This window comes from Miniopterus natalensis, chromosome 8 (assembly GCF_054644295.1).
Source record: "Miniopterus natalensis isolate mMinNat1 chromosome 8, mMinNat1.hap1, whole genome shotgun sequence".
In the NCBI taxonomy this organism is placed as follows: domain Eukaryota; kingdom Metazoa; phylum Chordata; class Mammalia; order Chiroptera; family Miniopteridae; genus Miniopterus; species Miniopterus natalensis.
In genome coordinates this window covers 42,426,069-42,442,038 of record NC_142088.1, presented here as the reverse complement: position 1 = coordinate 42,442,038, position 15,970 = coordinate 42,426,069, and the positions used below count along the sequence as shown (strand labels likewise).

General features: G+C 40.0%; 1 protein-coding gene and 1 pseudogene across 2 annotated transcripts in view; one reads left to right on the top strand and one right to left on the bottom strand.

Moving 5' to 3' along the window:
• The window catches only part of MYO3B (myosin IIIB), a 323,317-nt gene that overhangs the window by 71,873 nt on the left and 235,474 nt on the right, over positions 1 to 15,970 (top strand). The window lies entirely within an intron of this gene.
• On the bottom strand, positions 655 to 1,529 carry LOC107524013 (small ribosomal subunit protein uS5 pseudogene; annotated as a pseudogene).

Genomic DNA, 15,970 nt, shown 5'->3' with positions numbered 1-15,970 from the left:
CCAGAATTACCTCGTGACTCACACAGAGCCCCGAGTAGATAATTACTGCCATTCATTACTGGCCCAGGAAAGAAAACAAGGGTCAGGTTGGGATTTAGTGAACCAGAAGCCTAAGGGATAAGAGGGGAAGGAGGGGGCTGTGCTTCCTCCCTACTGCCTCCTCCCTCCCCACCCCCACACACTTACATGCCAAATTTCCAGAAAAATAACATCCTGCTGGCCATTCTCCTTCCATCTCCCATTTCTTTATGCTTATTTAATGTGTAGTTTAGAATTGGTAATGTGGCCAGATTCTGCCGAGCATCTCTCCCCAGAATGTCTCAATAACCTGGAGCCAGGACCTGATTTACCTGTTTTTCCAGATGAGGATTAAACAGGCTTTATTTCATTAATTCACATTTTCATTCAACCAACAGTCATTATGAATTCACCTCAAAGGATGATATTCTGAGGGAAATGTGGCAGTTGTGTTCCTCCCAATGAAGTGTGCTTCCCCCCCCAGTTTAACCCTGCCTAGTATCAACTCCAGCAGATAGGCTAGGGTGCCATTTACTTGCGCATCCCAGTCAATGCATTCTCTCTCTCCCCTAAATTCCCTTGGTTGTGCTGCTCTGTCTTATGAGCTTTTGCTTTTTTTTTTTTTTTTTTTTTTAATGGGCTTAATTCACTTAATTTTTCTGGTATGAAATTATGTGGTGGCCACAGCTGGAGCCTGGGTCCTTTGCACAGAAACTATGGTGTGGGTCTTTACAAGATGGCCAGTGAATTCCTGATAGGGAGACTTGGTGAAAACAGTCTCTTTCCAGAGATCTGGGGTGAGATAGCTGTAGGTCTTAGAGATGGCATCAAAGGTGGCCTTGGCAAAGTTGCCCAGGGTAGCAGTGCAGCCCCTGGCCGAGGTATAGCAGTCATCGATACCGGCCATCAGCAGCAGCTTCTTGGGCACAGGGGCTGAGACAATGCCAGTGCCCCTGGGGGCGGGGATGAGGCCACCAGTACAGAGCCACAGCGGCGGTCACCTTGCAAGGGACAGTGTGGGGCTTGCCAATCTTATTCCCCCTGTAGCCTCGCCGCACAGGGACAATAGAGAGCTCAGCCAGGACGATGGCCCCACGGATGGCAGTGGCTACTTCCTTTGAGCACTTAACACCCAGACCAACATGTCCATTGTAGTCCCCAATGGCGACACATGCCTTGAACCGGGTCCTCGGGCCAGCCCGCGTCTGCTTTTGCACGGGCATAATCTTCAAAACCTCATCCTTGAGGGCTGCCCCCAAGAAAAAGTCAATGATGGGCAAGGAGAAGAGATAGATCTCCTCCAGGGACTTGATTTTCATGTCCTTGACCAGGCGGCCCAACTTGGTGACAGGGATCCACTCCTTGTCCTCGGCCTTGCCTCCGCGAGCTCCGGATTCCGCTGCCAAATCCTCCACGGAAGCCGCCGGCCTCTGATTCCAGGCCCCCGGGGCCCCCTGGCCCTCCTGCAGCACCGGGGCACCCGCCATTTGGTGTTTCCTCGAGAAAGAAGCTCTTAGGAGTTTTATTAGATCTTTAACTTGTCGAATCAGAGAATATCCCTAAGAAAGGGTGAGTATATATACAGAGTTTTATATTGTTTGTAGTCTCTCAAGCAGTATGGGAGGGAGGGAGGGAGGGAGGGAGGGAGGTTCAAATAAAGAACCTGTATTTTAAGCAAAATGTCCTTGGATTTCTATGGGGAGAGGCAAGTCCTAATGGAAGAGTAAGATTTGGGCTGGTTCATAGAGTGGGGAAGTCCTTCTAGAATAAGAAGTGTCAGAAGAAAAGGATCTGATGCTGAGAGTGAATCTCCGGAATTAGAGTACATGAAAGAACACACTGAGGTTCTATATTACTCAACATCGCATTACTTAACATCACTCTATTTTGTCCCCACTAATGCTCCTTGAGGGTGGCCCATCAATATCCATGCATTTCCTTTAGCATCAGCCATTTCTTGCAGGAGCTCACTCACTGGATAGGATTTGTAATGGCTGGTGAGGCCCTGACTGATACTTTTAGGACAGTCAAGTTTTCCTTCAGATCACATACACCTTGTTGTTCTTACTGTTTTATTCTGTTATTTTTTGGTTCTCAAGATTCATAAGGAGCACAAAATTCCTCATCTCTTTTGCTTCTGAAAAGACTGATGTTTCAGGAATTAAAAGCAGCATTTAATTTATGATTCCTCATAAATTTATCATACAATGTCTAGAATAATTTGGAGAATTGGTTAGAGTAAAGAGACTCATGATTTACTTATAGTTCTTAATAACAATGATAGTTTTATTTATTTAATATTAATTTGAGAGAAAGAGATCAATTTGTTGTTCCTCTTATTTATGCATTCATTGGTGAATTCTTGTATGTGCCCTGACTGGGGACCTAGCCTGCCTCATTGGTATATCAGGATGATGCTCTAACCAACTGAGCTACCCAGCCAGGGCCCAAAATGGCAATTTTAACATTGAATGATTACTTGGTGCTTGACATTGTGTTTGATGTTTTACACGCATCGTTTTAATTTAACATTCATTTTATTCTAATTATATAAATGATCTCACTTTATATATGATAAAAGGGAGCTAAGAAATTGCCCAGGCTCATGCAGACAGCAGTGGAACTGGAATTTGATTCCAGGAAGTCTGACTTTAGAGCCCACACCCTGCAGAATTTCCCAGCTATAACTTCACTCTGTGACTGGAACTCTGGTCCTGACAGATATCTAGGTATATCACATTCTTTATCTCCCAGGATCTAGGCAGATCAACACAAATGTGACCTCATATGACAGATATCTGGGCTATTTAAGAGATGATTCCAAAGCATTATTTTGGGGGAGAGGCAGGGTTACTGTTGATTGTTATTGCATTTTTAGGTGAAATAATTTTTCAAGTGCATCACACTTACAATTCCCAGTGTAACTACCTTCAAAACTCCAACCATACATGCACATGCACACGCACACACACGATGGGTGTATCTGACTTAAACAGTTAATTATTTTAGGTGTACAAATCCACTGAACTCTTTCCCAGAAACTCTGAAACCATGGTATTCCCAGGAAAATCAGTTGAAGTTCTTCAAATGATCTCTCATGGATCATTTATTCAAACAAAGATTTTTTTTGTTGCTGGTCCCAAGAACCATCCTCTCTAACTGCATCTTCTGAGTACTCATAACATTTTTATTCTAAAATCTGAAAATGTCATTTTGTTTACCCACCTGTGCCTGGGCAGCAAATCTTAGAAGATGGTATTTATTTTTTACTGATCTACGGAGGATCCCGTACTGCCTATCTTGGCAGTTTTTTGCCATACCTAATAATCTAGATAGTCAGCAGGTATTTTCTGTATCTTCTCTTCTGCTGCTTTGACTCATTCCATTTGATTGTCATGATACTGATGTTACCCTTTTCATGGTCCTTTCTCAGAGCCAGGAAATCACAGCATTTGTAACTGAGTCAATAGTTACGGTCACATTCCAATTTCCTTAAGTGCCTCCACCTTGAAGAGCCCTCTAAGTCCCGATTTTTGTAATGTGGCTGAGGAGCTGTGAGAATTCCATCTGTTTCCAAGAATGGGGCCATTGATGGCTGCACACTTGACTTGAAAATGGCACCCCTCATCCAAATAAAGATCTGAGACTTAAGGAAGCTGGCCTTGGACAGCCAGATTGACCCTTACTTTGTAGGGAGGCATGACCATTTGAGAATAATTGGATGGACTCATGAGCCTAGATTGGCATTTATATAGCATTTTTATTCATTGAGTATAACTGCTGTACTCAGCTTTGTATAAACCATGGGAGTAATAAGATCAAATTAAGGAAAGCTAGTTAGATGGAATAGCATGGAAGTTCCCTAATGAAGAGATCTGATAGACCATGGAATAGTCTTCCCCAGGAAGGCTTGTCTCATTGAGATGTGGTTATTTACCACAAAACCAAATAGTTCCCCACTGGATGCCTCGTAGGCCATTTTCATTTTGGTTTGTGACTTTGATCTAATTGGAAAAGTACCTCACATCTGTTGTTGACTACCTAAGTCAATGCTTCTCAAATCCTAGTTGTGTCGGAATAACCCCGTTCACTTGTTAAATGCAGATTCCTAAGCCCTGTTCCCAGAGCCTTTGTTTCATCGGGTATGAGTGCTGTATGATATCTTCATGTTTACCAGTATTTTTTGGATGATTCTGATGCACGTGTGCTGTAAACTCCTTTTTGAAAAAAGTCACTGAGTTGGGAAGATTCCTTATCTCACAGCAAGTACATCTGTGCATTTTTATTTGTTTCTTATTCTTATCCTAATAGTCCACTTTGCCCCATCCCCAAAGTCCTTTTCCACTTGCAGATAAGGATCGTGTTTGGTGGGAGAAATATTTGGTGAAAAGCTGGAGGTTGCTCAGAGGACTGTGCTGTTCCCAGGAGCCTTCAGTCTCACTCAACCCGGCTTTCCCTGCCTTTCCTGTGAGGCAGTTTGGTATAGGACAGTGTTTCCCAAAGTTCTATGGCCTATTGACAACTATCAGAAAAAGGGGGTTCTGCCCTGCTGCGCGTGGCTCAGTGACTGAGCGTCGACCTAGGATCCAGGCGATCGGGGTTTGATTCCCGGTCAGGGCACATGCCCGGGTTGCGGGCTCACAGCCGATCAATGACTCTCCCATCATTGATGTTTCTCTCTCTCTCTCCCTCGCCCCTCCTCTCTCTGAAATCAATAAAGATATATTTAAAAATAAATAAATAAATAAATAAATAAATAAATAAATAAATAAATAAATAAATAAATAAAAAAGAAAAGAAAAGAAAAAGGGGGCTCTATGGCCAGATAAGTGTGAGAAACACTGTGGAAAACAGAGTTAACCAGATTTCTTTACCACAGGGTTTCCCAGAGACTGTCTCATGACAAAATCTTAACCATTTCCTGAACTATTTGATCATAGAATTTCTCATGGGACTACTGATTCAGGGGACACACTCTGAAAAACTCAGTGAGTTGAAAGCAAGAAAAATTAATTTGTAACTTCAGTCCTTCACCCAAATTGCTTAATAACCTTGGATAAGTTCTTTATGCTTTCTGAGTGTGTTTCCTCATCTGTGAAATGGGAGTAGTCATGTGACTATAACTAGATCACAGGGTTATTGTGAGGATTGAATAAAATACATTCATGACAGTGATTTGTGAAGTGTAAAGTGCCATCAGTTTTCATTGGGAAACATAGTAGTTGAATACAAGTTTGGAGAGTGGAGAGTAAGCCTGGACAGTTTGTCTTTGTCTTTGCTTAGACTGACCAAATAGAAATAAAAAATCTGATCTACTTGGTTCACCAGGGATTGTCTTAATGACACATTAATAGTTAACTAAAAATTCTCAGTATACTGCTTTCTAAGCCATTCCACTGACACACTGATTTGACCAAATATTGGTCAAACTAGCCCTGGATAGTTTGCAGTGCATGCAGAAACAGAACTAGTAAATGACTCATGGTAAAAGAGATGGTCAAGGTCATGGGCCAACAAGATAGAAAGGGCTTGGACTGGAGAGAACTAGAACCTGGGGTGCTTATATGGTTATTGGGCTCTACCCCTTGGGATGGTTCAACCCAGATCAAGTTTCATTGTCTCAAGAAGTTTGGACAAGCTGAACTCAAATAAGTAAAAATCAGATACAGTGGGTTCAGTATCATGGACGGGAAAGGCAGAGCAGTGTGTACTTCCATGCAGAAACAATACTCATCATTTAATAGGTGGAGTGCTGTGATTCTGAGTTGTTAGGGTGGGTTGGAGCCTGAGGACAATAACACCTAGGCATGAAAATTAAAGTCCAGGCTTTTCAGAGAGGGGGCCAGTAAAATCTGTGTGTCATGTGTTGAAGTTCTCACCAAGTGGGCTGAACATTAGCCCTACTGGTGCAGTTTAGAGAAACAGTAGAGAAACCAAAATATACCAATGAGTTTACAAAGCTTGACTCCAGAACTACCCTCTTTTCCACTATACCAGGCTGCCTCAGTTCCATCATGACTGTAAAAAAGTCACTAAAGAGCCCAGCAGATCTGAAATAGTAAAAGAAATAATTAGTGAACCTGAGGACAGACTAATAGAAATTAACTAATCTGAAGAACACAGAGGGGGAAAAAATGAAGAAAAATGAACAGAGCTGAAAAGACCTATGGAATACCATCATAAATTTCAACATACATGTAAAGGGAGTCCAGGAAGGAGGTAAGAGAGATAAGGTTCCAGAAAAAATATGTGAAGAAATAATGGGTGAAAATATCCCAAATTTGATGAAAAACAGTTTATACAAACAAAAAGCTCGACAAGCTCAAAGTAAGATAGACATCTATGCACAGTCCATGGACATACTGTTTAAAGACGAAGATAAAGAGAAAATCATAAAATCAGCAAGAGAAAAAACAACTGATAATGTACAGGGGAACATCAGTATGATTAATGGCTGACTTATCACCTGAAAAATGGTAGTCAAATGACAGTTGATGACATAGTCAAAGGGTTGAAAAATTACCAACCATGAATTTTATGTCTAGCAAAAACTATTCTTTAAAAATGAAAGTAAAATAAAGGCAATTCAAGATAAAGATTGGAAGAATTTGTTGTTAGCTGACCTGCCTCATAAGAAATACTAAAGGTAGTCATTAAGGCTGAAAGGAAATGACTACAGATGGTAACTGAAGTCCACAGTAAGAAATAAATTGCACAGGAAATGGTAAACATGTGGGTTAATATGAAAGATTCCTTAAATATATTTTCCCCTTTTTCTCTCTTTCTTTAAAGATATAAGATTTTATAAAGAATAACCATAACATTGTATTCTTAATATTAGACAATATTGATCTCAGGACCAAAAACATTAAATTAGTCCAAGAAGGGCACATTCTATTAGGTGCTATTGTTTAATGAAAATATAAGCAGTACATTAATTTATGGCATCATACAAATAAAGCAGAAACTACAAACTACAGAAAGTATAGGGAGATATAAACTAGTTGCAGAAGCTATTCATTGAATTTCTCTCATTCCATGACAGATGTAATATATTAAAAAATAAGCAATGATAAGTTTTTGTGGTGCTTAAATGAGGAGCATTCTATATTTTTTCTTTTAAAAATGATTTTATTTTCTAATTACAGAGGATATACACTATTATATTAGTTTCAGGTGCACAACATAGTAATTAGACATTTATATACCTTATGAAGTAATCAGCCTGATAAGTCTAGTACCCATCTGATATCATACATAGTTAATACAATAGAACTCTTGAGGGACAAGATATATTTTTAACATATATTATAATTATATATTTATTATATATTATGCATATATTGTATAAATATAGTATATATGAAAATATATATACTTATTTTTTAAGTTTTTATTTATTGATATTAGAGAGTGAGGAAGGGGGAGAGAGAGAGATAAAAACCACTGATTTGTTGTTCCACTTATTTATGCTTTCATTGGTTGATTCTTATATGTTCCCTGACTGGGGATTGAACCTGCAACCTTGGTGCATTGGGATGATGCTCTAACCAACTGAGCTACCTGGCCAGAGCTTATATATACTTATTTTTTACCTGCTATAAAGACTACAAAGGTGTTCTTAAGTTCTAAAAATGTAAAGAATACAAAACATTCTCTGAGCACAATGCAATCAAACTAGAACTAAATAAACACAGAGAAAACAAAAATTTCCCAACAACCAAGATATGAAAAAACAAAACCATCTTTAATATCTTAAGATAAAAAAAATCTAAATGAAAATTGAAGAATATATGAAAAAGTTATAAAAATACTATGTATTAAAATTAATGGGAAATAGTTAAAGCAAGGATTAGAGGCAAATTCATAGTCCTAAATACTTATATTAATAATCAAGAAAGAATGAAAGTAAAGAAATTAAGCTTACTACCCAAACAATTAAAAAGCTTTTTAAAAACTCAGGTAAAATAGGAGAAAGGATGTAAAAAAATAGAAGTAAAAATTAATGAAGCAAAATATAGGAAATAGTGGAGTTAATATATAAATCATTAGCCTTTTTGAATAAAAATAATAAAGTAGATGAATATTAACTAATGAAATCATGAGAAAAGAGAAAGTTTAAACATACAAAATAAAAATTAAAAAGAGGGAAGTAACCACAGACAGAGGAAATTAAAAGAATTACTGGAGGCTACTTTGCTCAGTTTCTTGCAAATAAACTTTAACACCTGAATGAAATGGGCACTTTTTATAGGGAGTAATAAATTAGTGAAAAGAAGGATGCTAGGCAGACAGGAACACAACCCTTTCCACTAGTCTCTCACAACGAGGAAGAATTGAAAGAGATTGCAAGCTTTTCTCAGGCATGTTCTGAGACTTTGAGAGAGGACAGTGAAATAGGCATTGTTCTGATGACTTGATGTCATTGTAGTTATTCTTCATCTTTATTAATATGCAATAACCAGTAATAACTGCCCCAGCCCCCTGTTTGCTGAATAATCTTTTGTAAATATATTTGCTGGCATTGTGTGTTCTGCTAGAAGAGTAGCAGCGCTATGATAATATAACACAGTCCCTGCTCCCCCACCCATCCCCACCCCAGGAGGTTTTAACAGATTGATTTTTTTAAAGGAATCTGTAAAATAAATATAAATTCATTCATCAGTATGTCTCCAGCATCCCTCTCCCACATTTCAGTTCCTTTAAAAGGTTGCTAGGCAACCAGGTAGAAAAATAGCCAAAGCCCTTGTGAAGAGAAGACATACTTACAATGTTGGAAATATAAATATGAGCCTGCTCACTTGGGCTTGCTCACAAACTGCCAGGTCTTGCGACATAATCAATTCAGAGGCAATGATTGCAATTGATCGTGAGGTTGGTGAAAACAATTGGCCATAACCTGCCCAGGGAGACATGACTCAAACCACCCAAGTGTGAGAGGAAGTGCTGCTCTGTTGGTACCTCTTGCCCTTGAAAGGGGGTGAATTTTCAGCGGTTCCTGCTGGCCAGACTCTCTGCCTGTCTATGTGACTCCATTCTGGCAGTTAGTTGCCATAAAATCTCTTTAGAACCCACAATTGTTAATGCCCAGGCTTCCCTATGAATTGCTGCTATGTCTCCCCTGGCATTAATATATCCACTTGATTTTAAATGGAGCCTGACTCTGTGGCCATTGGCATGTGCACTGTCTCTGGTGGCCCAGGTTCAGATTGCTCCAAGCAACTGCACAGCCTTCCTACCTGGTATGTGTGCCAGGGGTCTGCTCATGGGGACAGGTGTTGATGTTCAGCTGCTAATTTCCCCCATTAGAGACAATGTGGTAGGATCTGATGATACAATCTGTTCATCTGAGGTCTGCCCTGATTTTTCCTGTTTAGAATATATCGCTAACTTTATTGAAACAATAAAAGAAGGAATAGATGCACAATGTGCCCTTTAAATGGTTTTGCTTTGCTAGGGAAAAAAATCCACAGCAGTCAATTTCTTTTTGTCTATTATAAATTTATTAACAGTGTGCTGTAATTAGGTGCATGGCTTTGCCTTAGAGGACAAATGGTGCTTCTTGAACTGTGACGTTAGTCTGATTGTGGTAAAATGACCCATTTGGTTTTACCAGCTGTGACTTTGGAGGAAACTGAATGACAGAGAATGCATAAAATTCAACAGATAAAAACATTCTCAGCTCATACTCCCTATTGCTGATTATTCTGCATCCCAAGCAAAATGTTCTTTGGATTTGCTTGCTAATGTCTTGATGATCTAAAGAGTATTGTGCTTAAGTTGATGGAATGTCAGAAGGGCAACTGGCTTATCAGATCGAGCCTATATTCCCCCATTAATATGACACTGGCTGCTCTGGTAGAATTTAAAGATGTGTGATATCTGATTTACCAAGAGGAATTTCGAAATGGGGAAGCAGGACAGTGCAATGGTTGCAATTTTGCTATTCAGGACCAGGCTGCATGCATTGGAAGCCATAGCAATACTGGTTTCTGAACTTCTCTAAGTCTTGGTTCTCTGTCTCTAAAACAGGGAATTGTATAACCTGCTTCAAGCAGGGAATTGTATTGAGAGAATAGGAGAAGAACCATTATCAGCTCCCCTCAGGCTACTTTGGGCCTGGCCCTCTGACTGTGGGAAAGGGGGCCCAGAAGAAAAAGGAGTTCCCTGTCTGTGGCCATGATCCTGGCAAAAGAGTTCTTAACCACACTGACTTTCATTGATTTCTTTTCTATGCTGGGTTCCCATCTTAGAGGAAGAGAGACGGGAAAGAGTGAGAACAGGTGTCGTGCCACCTGACTTTACTTTTTCAGCTCACACAAAGTTGGAACCATAGAAATGGAAAACCACAAAGAGATTAAGTCTGTGTTTATGGTCCTGTTCCCACACTGGTCCTTGTTCTGGGTCCTTTTTTTCTAAATTTCTATTCTTGCCTGACATTTATCCCAAATAAAGTTTTGGCCAATTAAGGTTTACAATAGGATGCTTCTCAGAACATTTCCATTTCAATATGGAACTTCTGGGATAGAAAGCAGTGAGTCTTAAAGAGGACATTTCATGTACCATAACAGAACAGGTTTTTTAAGTGGGGGAAGAAGGCTACTGTTATCTCTTAATGACCTCGTAAGTGGTCCTAATGTCATAAGAGACTGGGCTCATTCAGTTGATGGTTGGAAGTTGCCTATTGCAAGACTGAAACAGAAAATTCTTAAAATCTGGTGTTTTGTCTTTAAAAAGAGAGAGAGTGAGAACATTTAACACTCCTAGCCTCTCTCTGTTTTCTCACTCACTTCTTTCCTGCACCGCTTATGAGTACCTTTCAGCTCAGAATCTCCCCTTCTTTGTCCTGCTTTGTGATCCTGGAGTGCGCTGTAAACATTTCTCCTTTGCCATATGGCATATGTTAAGTTTCATCAGTAGAGGGCACTAGAGGGCCACTGCAGGAGGAAAGGCCCCACTTCCTAGTTTCAGCGTGCTTTTTCCTTGCTCCTGTGGCCTTTGGCTACCAGTGGCATTTGGGACACCCTGTGGTGTTCAACCTCCTGAGAGTTTTACCAGCACTCAGTGGGCAGTTTCCCAGTGATTCTTAAAGGCACCCGGGCAGGTGGTTTCCTGTTTTCCAGCCTTGGCTTGTCTCACTCAGAGAACATCACCACCCATAGTCACATCCTTTCCAGTGAGGTCCGAGTGCCCCTGGGTTTGGGGGCAGGGGCTCTTCCAAATTAGTTTTTTCCCTGGGCATTCTGTTTCAGCTAGAGGTAGTAGCTGCTCCCCAAATCTGCTCTTCCTGTACTTGTTAGAGTTCTCTACTCCTCAGTATTTAATCCCCTTTTATGAATTAATACTTCTTAATATTAAATTTTTCCTGTTCAAATTACTGGTGTTTTTCTGTTTTCTGGTTGGACCCAGATTGACAGATCTTACAGGATCAGAAGTGATGTTATGCCGGTGGTGAGTTTGGGGAGGCACTGCATATCTGAGTTCTTTCCCTTCTCCTTTCTCTTGGGAGTCAGCCAGACCCAAGACTGGCCAGATAAGTCTGTCTTTCAGTCTTAGAAAGCCTACTCCCTGCAGATGAAAGCCACATTCTCCAAGATCAGCTCTAGCAGTAATAAAGGTGTTATTTTGGACCCAATCTACTGAGTACTTTATCTTATTTCTCAATTAGTTAATCCAGGCAGGGAGAAGTCCTACTTTCTATTGTCTAGCCCCCTCCTCAACTCCCAGATAATTTTCATATAAAACATTTTAAAATAAGTACCAGAAAAATGAATGCTCTGGGGAAGCACAGCATGTCTAGCACATGCTCTTTAGCTTTGCCTGTCCCCTGCCCCCCTTCCACATCACTGTGACTTTCATCCCACCACATAGAAAGCTATTTTTTCTTAAAATACTAACATAATTGGGGAGTGATTCTATGTCTCCAAAATGCTGTCACACTATAACGGTCATCTTCAATGAGTACAGTGCCACAGAACCCACATAAACAGTTCAGAGTTTGCTGATAAGAAAACATTTATAAAACAACATGATCTATTTGAAACACATCTCTTTAAAAATCAAGAATTAACAAATCATCCATTTAAAACTGTGTGAAAAAGAATAGACTTGTGGCTTCCACTCTGTGTATCAAGGTCCACCAAGGAAAAAGATCATTAGCTAGCCCTTGGGCAAAGTCTACTTCCCTGACACATTGGATATTAACAGTTGGATTTGATGGTGTTGCTGAGTTCTTGCTGAAGGAGGAAATTGAAGAACGGATGTCAGCAAGTGACCACATTGGCTCAGACAGTGAGCCACACACCGCTTCTCCCCTCCATCATCTCTATTGACATAGCTTTCCATTGTCCTTGACTTTCTCTTGCACTCTGCATGCATGGCTGAGTTACTTATGTGTCCTGTGTGTTTGCATAAGGAGAGTACAGTGGAGGGAAATGCCCTCTCATGTGCTTTAGACAGAAAGAAAATACAACTCATGCCTTTTATAAACATTTGTCTTTTTATATTATATCATTTTATTTTATTTTTTTAACCTCACCTGAGGCTATGTTTATTGAGTTTAGAGAAAGAGGAAAGGAGAGAGAAAGAAACATCAATGTGAGAGAAACATTGATCGGTTGCCTCTCGTATACTCTCCAACCAGAGATTGAACCCAAAACCTAGGTATATGCCCTGACCTTGAATCGAACCCACAACCTTTTGTTGTACCAGACAACACTCCAACCAACTGAGCCACCTGGCCAGGGCCCTTTTGTGAACATTTGAAATGGTGTAGTGGCTAAGGATTTATAAAGCTTCATGACACACCCCATCTCAAGCATAGGCCTGGGGTAATAGCATCTGACACAGGAAACGTACTGTAATCTTGAGATTCTGAGAAGACCTTTGAAACAGATTCTTGCTGGGCTGAAAAGCCACACTGTGGCATGGGATGACATTTAGAATGGAAAAAATTAGGACCAGGTTTATAGTTGTTCATGTGGAAAATACAATAATTAATAAATAAATAATAATACAAGAAAAAACTCTGCATTTCATGTACTCACAACTGTAAACCTACTTCTGCCCACAGCTGTATTTATATAAATATATGTATTATGTATTTATAGCACAGCAAAATAGTATATATGTTATGTATTTACAGAAAATATTTAAAATGTATATAAAAAGGCCTGAGAGAATACAAGTCATACTGATACGGAAAAGAGACTGACATTAGAGGTGGTACTGAAGAGGAATTTTGTTTTTTGCTTTCTGTGTTCCTTTGTTGTGGAATTGTTTACATTGAGGTGGAATCATGTATTACAAATAAATATTTCGACTTTTTAAATAATTTTGAACAGGTAAGAGGTGACTTTGGGAGAAAAGTAGCTTTGGCTGTGACCAGGTGGTAATAATGAGGGAAGAGACACAGGCACACACCTCACCGTCCAACCTCATCACTGAATCTACCGATTGTGATTGAGATGGCAGGCCTGCCGCTGTGATTAATACTCTCAGATGCTTCATTGCGCTCAGGTGTCTTGCTTTTTTGCTTTTATGAGTAAATAAAGAGAACACCTTTTGAACACACTCCCAGGTGTTTAACTATATGTTAATGATTGTTCATTAATACCTCAGTCTTTGTATCTCCTCTCTATATTCCCCCTCTCCTTCCCTAGCACCCTCCTCCCCTCACCAGCTGGTTTATGTCCCCTCTGTTTAGGACCCACCTTGAAATTCATAACTTCCCAGAAGCCTTTCTTAATGAACTCAGCCTCATTGAGAAATCTTTTACTCAGCGTTTCCTTGGTGAATGTGTTTTAATGTTTGAGGACTTCATTTTGCACTTTCTGGAGGTGTCTCGTGCTAATTGGCTTTCTGTCATTTTTTGCATATATGTTCTCTTAATTTATCTTCCAAAGTAATGGACTCTTCATGAGATAAAACACAAAAAACAGTGAGGTGTATGCTCCTGGGAGACAAAAATACCTGAGCTTAAAACCTGACTCTTCTACTCTTTGTTGGATGTTTTTAAGAAAATTTCTTCTTTTAAGCCCACTTTCCCCACCTGTGAACCTGGAATGATAATCCTATTCCACAGGACTGCTGTGATGTCCCATTGGCCTATATGTGAAGCACTTGGCATGGAGCTTGGTTGTAGTAAGCACGTGATAGTTGGCACTGATCCTCATCTAGCTCCAACCCACCATGTGTAAATATAATGGTCCTGACATCAGATAATGTCCATGATGAGGTTTGAAGCCATGACTTATTTGTTAATTTTGGTCATATATGTTCAGGGACCTGGGAATATTTGTGCTTCAAACGTAGAGGAATGAGACTTATATTTTGTCAAATCCAACTCAAGTCACCACCTAAGGGGGCTCCTTTGCTCCTCAAACCCTCTTATTGTGTATAATTTAGTCATGATTTGCTTATATTGAAAGGAGCTGTTCCATATTCTAATTTTATACTACTTTGGGAACCAAGTCATATTTTGTCCTGGAATCATTTCTTGGCTTACTTATAATATTTGCATGTTTATGTGCATTCATTCATGTAGTTGTTCAGCAAAAGTTTTCTAAGTGCTGCTGTGCTAGGCACTAAAGATACACATGAAGCATAAATAGAAGCCTGTCAGGCAGACAAATTGAGGAGAGTACTCTAAACTGAAGGGCATGTGCAAAGGTCCTGAGGCATGAAAGAACAGGACCTGCTTTAGGAGCTGTAAGTACCATGCAGTACAGTACTGTGAACATGGGGAAGTGGTTTGAGATGAGATTGGGTAGATAAACAGGCAAGGCCATTTGTATTTCATGTAAAAGGGTTGAGATTTCACCATGCTGGCAGTGTGAATCTACTGAAGAATTTTGAGCAGGGAATTGAATGTTATAAAGAAATTCTAGCTGCCAAGTGCAAGATGGATTAAAGACGGATGAAGATAGAGAGGGAGAATAAAATAAGGAGGCTACTGGAGTAATCTGGGTGTGAGATGTTAAGTGAATGAACTAGAACATAAAGAGGGAATGGGGTATTGAGAAAGGAATTTAGGAAATAGAATTTATAGGACTTGGGGCTTGATTGATATATTCATTTTCTATTGCTGTCATTACAAATTGCCACAAATTTAGCATTTTAAAGCAGCACAGATTTGTTATTTAATAGTTCTGTAAGTTAGAAATCTGTCATGGGTCTCACTGGATTAAAATCAGGGTGTCAGCAGGGCTGTATTCCTTTCTGGAATCTCTAGGGGAGAATTGCTTTCCTTTTTTATTCAAGTTATTAGCAGAGTTTGCTTCCTTGCATTTGTAGAATTAAGGTCCCCATGTCCTTGCTGTATGTCAGCTGAGGCCCATTCCCATCTTCCAGAGGCCACTTGCATTCTTTGGCTCCCTTCCTTGTCTCCCAGCAATGGTGGGTAGAGTCCCTTTCCTATTTTGAATCATTCCTGCCTCTTTTTCCTTCTTTCTACCTCTCTCTTCTACTTTAAAGGATTCAACATTAAATTGAGTTCATCCAGATCATCCAAGGGAATCCTCGGTCTCCAGGTCCTTAACCTCAGTTGTATCAGCAAAGTCCCCTTTGCCATGGAAGGCAGCATGTTCGTAAGTTCTGGGCATTAGAATGTAGCCTTTTTTGAGGGGTTCATTATTCTGCCTTCTCCAGCTGGATGTGGGGTTAGGGGAGAGGATAGAACCCAAATGTCTGTCTCCAGACTCCAGGTGGATGCAGCCCGAGGGGAGAAAGATGAGTTTGGTTCTGAACATTGCTGAATTTAAGGTGCTCCTGAGAAATCAAGATGGGGCAATCTAGAAAGAAGTTAGATGCACTAACCAAAAGGCAGAGGAAAAATAGAGGCAGGAGACACAAATAAGGAAGCCTCTGACATAGAGTGAGCCCTCAGTGAATGCACAGAATGGGGGGAAACCAGGGCTAAGAACAGAATGCTGGGACCAATAATACTTCAGGT